Source organism: Lathyrus oleraceus, unplaced genomic scaffold, assembly GCF_024323335.1.
Source record: "Lathyrus oleraceus cultivar Zhongwan6 unplaced genomic scaffold, CAAS_Psat_ZW6_1.0 chrUn0703, whole genome shotgun sequence".
Taxonomy (NCBI): domain Eukaryota; kingdom Viridiplantae; phylum Streptophyta; class Magnoliopsida; order Fabales; family Fabaceae; genus Lathyrus; species Lathyrus oleraceus.
The window spans coordinates 1-6278 of NW_026113094.1; positions in this window are offsets into that span (position 1 = coordinate 1).

Sequence of the window (6278 nt, forward strand, 5' to 3'; positions counted from 1 at the left end):
ATATGGTTCTGACAGGTTCGTCCTTGTTTCCCAGAATCAAATCTTCAGATACGTTGATACGACTTTTGACTTTCTTTGGGATTTCTGGGGTTTTAATTTCTTCAGAGTTCTGAGTGATAGTTGCTTCTGGAGCTTTATCAGAACCTGCAAGGGTGATTTCTAAATCTGCAAAATCTTCAACTAGCTTTGACTTTTCAGGGTCAAGCTTATCATCAAATCTGACATGAATTGATTCTTCCACAATTTTGGTTTCTGTGTTGTATACTCTGTAGCCTTTAGAGCGTTCTGAGTATCCTAACATAATACCTTTCTATGCTTTGGAATCAAACTTGTTCAGATGTTCTTTAGTGTTTAAGATAAAGCAAGAGCATCCAAAAGGATGAAAATATGAAATGTTTGGTTTTCTTCCTTTACACAGTTCATAGGGAGTCTTTTCCAGAATAGGTCTTATAGAGATTCTATTCTGAATGTAACACGCTGTATTTACAGCTTCTGCCCAAAAATGCTTTGCCACATTAGTTTCATTGATCATGGTTCTGGCCATCTCTTGGAGTGTCCTATTCTTCCTCTCTACAACTCCATTTTGTTGTGGAGTTCTAGGGCAGGAGAAATCATGGGATATTCCATTAGAGTCAAATAATTCTTCAAAATCTTTGTTTTCAAATTCTCCACCATTGATCACTTCTGACTCTAACAATTTTAGCATCAAATTCTTTTTGCACTTTGGAGCAGAAACTAGTGAATACAGAGTGAGACTCACTCTTGTGCTTTAGGAATTTCACCCATGTCCAGCGACTGTAATCATCAATAATGACTAGTCCATACTTCTTTCCATTGACTGATGCTGTTTTCACAGGAGCAAATAAGTCAATGTGGAGAAGTTCCAGAGGCTTAGAGGTAGAAACAACATTTTTCTTTTTAAAGGATGTTTTTGAAAATTTTCCTTTCTGACATGCTTCACACAGAGCATCTGAAGAAAACTTCAGTTTAGGTAGGCCTCTAACTAACTCGAGTTTATTTAGCTGAGAAAGTTTCCTCATGCTAATGTGGCCCAAGCGTCTATGCCATATCCATTGCTCTTTGTGAACAGACATCAGACATTTAACATTTTGTTCTTTTAAATCAGAAAGATTAATTTTATAAATGTTGTTTTTCCTCTTGCCTGTGAAAAGGACAGAGCCATTGTTCTGATTAATGGCTTTACATGTTTTTTGATTAAAGATTACATCATAACCGTTATCACTTAATTGACTTATGGATAACAAGTTATGCATTAATCCTTCTACTAATAAAGAACATCAGATATAGAGGGAAGAGTACCATTACCAATAGTTCCGGAGCCTCTGATCCTTCCTTTCTGATCTCCTCCGAAGCCTACAAATCCAGCGTCTTTAAGTTCCAGACTTTGCAACATAGACTTTCTTCCCGTCATGTGTCGCGAGCATCCAGAGTCCAGGTACCATGACTGGGTTGTCTGAACTTTGCTGCATAGGATATCTGCAACATACATAATCTTATCTTTTGGTACCCAGAATCTCTTGGGTCCTTTCAGATTAGTTTTCCCAGAGTTTCTTATAACTTTGGGTTTTCTAGCATTTTTAAATTTTTGTTCTTGTGTGTGTGTATAGTGATATGAAAAGGGAGATTTAAGTTGGTCACTGGTAGAAGTTTTATCTTCCTTAGGATTATACCCAATTCCCTTTTTATTGTTCTGACTGACTCCATAAATCATGGATGCCATAATACTCCTACCTATTGCATTTTTCAGAAATTCTTGAAAGGCTTCTTCGTATTCAAAAATAATTTTATTTGAAGTTTGTGGTGCTTGAGACAACGCTTCTTCTAATTCTAAGCTTTTTCTTTTTGCTCCATCTCTTTCTAGAGTTAAAGATTTGATTGTATCTTCTCGTGCTAGAATTGTCATCTCAAGTTCACTACATTCTTCAAATTTTGCTTTAAGACAGCCTTTAATGTTTTTAAACTTTTGTTTTAATTTCTGATATGAGCTAAGAGTTTCTGACAAACAAGATTCTAGATCAGATCGAGAAAGTTCAGAAAATACCTCTTCAGATTCTATATCTGAGCTACTCCTGGATGAGGTAGCCATAAGTGCCACATTGGCCTGTTCATCAGAGTCAGATTCTGATGATCCAGATTCACTATCATCCCAGGTAGCCATCAGTCCTTTCTTTGTCCTGAAGGTATTTTTCTTGAAGCTTTCTTTTCTAGAGTTGTCTTTCTTTAGCTTGGGGCATTCATTCCTGTAATGACCTGTTTCTTTACATTCATAACAGGTAATATCTTTGTTAGATTTACCTTTTGAAGTTGATTCTGATCGATCCCCTCTGGGTCTTGGTCTTCTGAAGTTGTTGTTCCTCTTTTTCCAGAGTTGCTTAACTCTTCTGGTTAGTAGGGACAATTCTTCTTCATCATCAGAGTCTTCTGGTTCAGAGTTGTCAGCATCTTCAGTTTCTGCCTGGAGAGCTTTGGTTCTGTCAAGTTTGCGTTCTTTCAGGTCTGGACTTTAATGCTACAGACTTGTTCCTTTTCTGAGGCTCATCTTCCTCTAGTTCTATCTCATGGCTTCTGAGAGAACTGACAAGTTCTTCAAGGCTAATATTGTTCAGATCCTTTGACAGCTTCAGAGCAGTAACCATAGGTCTCCATTTCTTTGGCAGACTTCTGACTATCTTTTTGACATGGTCTGCAGTTGTGTATCCTTTGTCTAGAACCTTGAGACCTGCAATCAGAGTTTGGAATCTAGAGAACATTGCCTCTATGGCTTCATCATCCTCCATTTTGAAGGCTTCATATTTCTGGATAAGCACCAGAGCCTTTGTCTCTTTGACTTGAGAGTTTCCTTCATGAGTCATCCTTAGAGAGTCAAGTATGTCTTTGGCTGTTTCTCTGTTGGTGATCTTTTCATACTCGTTGTAAGATATAGCATTTAGGAGTATGGTTCTGGCCTTGTGATGATTCTTGAAAACTCATTTCTGATCATCTGACATCTTACTTCTGGGAACTTCAGCTCCATCCTCTGTGACAGGAGGTTTGTATCCATCTGTGACAATGTCCCAGAGTTCAGCATCATAGCCTAGAAAGAAACTTTCAATTCTATCTTTCCAGTAATCAAATTTCTCTCCATCAAAGACAGGAGGCTTAGCATTGTAACTATCCTTTTCATTTGTGTGGGCCATAGTTTTTCTCTTTCTGGATCTCTCTACATTGTTAAGTGTTTGATTAGAAAATCAATAACAGAGCCGGAGCTCTGATACCAATTGAAGGTGAGAAAAACAAGAAGGGGGGGGGGTTGAATTGTTTGGAAAATAAGCGCTTTTTCAAAATGAAAATCACACAAGGATTTTATACTGGTTCGCTTATAACACAAAGCTACTCCAGTCCACCCGGCCAAGGTGATTTCGCCTTCAACAAGGACTTAATCCACTAATCTTGAAAGATTGATTACAAACAACGTCTAAGAGAAAGATCTCTTAGTCCTCTCAAGTATACAGACTACACAGAGTCACTTGAGGAAATAAACAAACAATAGATGAAAGATATATGTAATCTAGAGTGCTTCTAATATAAGCAAGTATTACAATAGTAAGAACAAAAATGTTTCACGTTTCAAGCAACAACTTCGTGAAGATTTAGAGAGCAAGAATGTTTTCTTGTGCGTTGATGTTTCAGTATAATTTCTGCTTGTTGTATTGCTTATAGTACTGAATGTTGATTTTCAGTCCTTTATATAGATCAGTGAGGTAGTAGTTGAAACTGATGAGTAATAAACTGAATTTACGCCATAACATAAATAGCTTCTGCCAGGATAACTTTCTCTCCTTGAAATGACTACTTACCACATATAGTATCTTCTTTATTGAAATTGGAGATTAACGTCTCTTTCTCTATTAGGAAATCCATTTGCAAATCTTTACTTGACTTTAACGTTACTCTTTCATAATTAGCAAATCCATAATCAGAGTCTTCGTGTATCTGAGAATCTTGGAGTCTTGCTTCTGATGTTGATCTCTTTTTGAGTTCTGATGGATTCTTCAGATAGCGCTGATAAGTTCTGGAGTTTAGAGATAGCGTTGATCAGAGTCAGAACTTCTAGAGCTTACTTCTTGTTCAGATGCTTCTGATCATTTGATAATTTGTATCTGATCTGGTTCTGTATCTGATGACGTCATCAGATTTCTTCCTTCTTTCTTTAGAACCCTGCACACTTAGAAACTTTTCGTTAGGGTGCCATTTTTGGTTTCATTCTTTGTTATCATCAAAATCAAGGAATCTGTTGTAGAACAATTTTTGTTCTTACACAATGGGTTTGATCATTATGCATATGAAAAGATTGATTTTATTTTATTTTAGGGTTTTTTGTGATCACCAATTTCATGCAAAAAGCAAAAAGTGAAAATAATTTGGAAAAACAAACATTTAACATGAATTTATTGAATGAATATCATTGTATTTATGTGCCAACAATGTCATCACTTCTCCTTTTGGCATGGGAGAAGGGTTTTTAAACAAAAATGAACATTACGTGGACTTATGGACAACTGTTAGAACATCAACAATGACCTAATTATTGCAGACTCCTCCAGGGATGACAAAGTTGCCAGAATCTTCCTCTGCATCATCTTCCACAATAGCGGCAGCCTCTTGATCTTCGACCGTGTGGATGAAACCACCACTCTGAAACAGACCGTGCTTGTTGAAAGTGCCTGAAGAGTACCCTATGCCAGCCCGGGATTTATTGTCTTCCAGCTTGATCATTTGTCTTAAATCAGTAGTTGCGCCATGCTCAATGGCCAACTTCGCATCATTGTAGGACGCAAATGAAGAAGTTCATTTCTTAGAAGGCTCAGCAATAGACAAGGCTTGGAACTGAGTCCCAACCTCATCCTCAACATCAATATAAGAAAATGAAGACAAATGGCTAGCCAAGAGAGCCTTCTCTCCCCCTACCACCACCAACTTTTTGTTCTTCACGAACTTTAACTTTTGGTGTAGGGTGGATGTCACGGCGCCTACCTCGTGAATCCATGGTCTGCCCAACAAACAGCTATATGATGGGTGGATATCCATGACCTGAAAAGTGATATAGAAATCACTAGGTCCTATCTTGATTGGGAGCTCAACCTCACCAATCATTGTCTTACGTGATCCATCAAACGCTTTGACGACCACTCCACTCTGCCTCATGGGAGGCCCCTGGTAAGAAAGTTTGGCCAGAGTGGATTTTGGAAACACATTCAACGATGATCCTGTGTCTACCAGCACATTAGACAAGGCATCATCCTTGCAATTCATAGAGATGTGAAGTGCCAAATTGTGGTCTCTTCCCTCCTTGGGGAGATCAACATCACAGAAACTCAGGTTGTTACAAGCAGTAATGTTTGCAACAATGCTCTCAAATTATTTAATGGTGACGTCGTGATCCACATACGCCACGTCCAACACCTTCTGCAAAGCTTCTCGGTGTGACTCACAGTTCATTAACAAAGACAACACTGATATCTTTGAAGGCGTTTGTAGCAGCTGATCTACAACATTATACTCACTTCTCTTGATGAGCCTTAGCATCTCATCACAGTCCTCCCTAATCATGCCATTCTGGCCAGCAGGGACAGGAGTTCTAACAGCAGCGACAAGTCTGTCAACAGCAAGTGCCGGATTCGGAGAAGAAGAAGAATTCCCCAAAGGACGGGTGGCACTATCAACAACATCAGCCCTTCTGGTGTAAGCCTGGGGTTTCGGCGGCGCCGAAAAAAACACGACCACTACGGGTCAAACCACTGACATCAGCAATATTAACAACAGAAGTGGAGGGCAAAGGCACCTCCTTCCCATCTTCTAATGCAACTGCATTATATCGGTAGGGAACAACCTTTTCAGAAGAGTATGGAACAGGGCCAACTGGCTTAATTATGAGAGTAGGAGAGACCTTCTGCTTGTTGCCATCATATCTGACAACAACATGCTCAGGTATCCTGAAGACAGGGGATATCACATTGACTTCATCCTCATCACGATTCTGAAGTATCTCTATCACACCCTGATCCAGCATTTCTTGGATGTCTTTCCTGACTTGACGACATTCTCTCTCATTGACAGTGCATACACGGCAACTGTCATGGTCGTGCTCGTAATGACTGTATCCACATAATAGTCTATGCATCTCGACCAGTGATTGTCTGATATGGATGACATATCGGACCTTGTATTTACCAGGTCAACCCTGAACCATATTAACAACAGATTTTCCATGCTCGGGC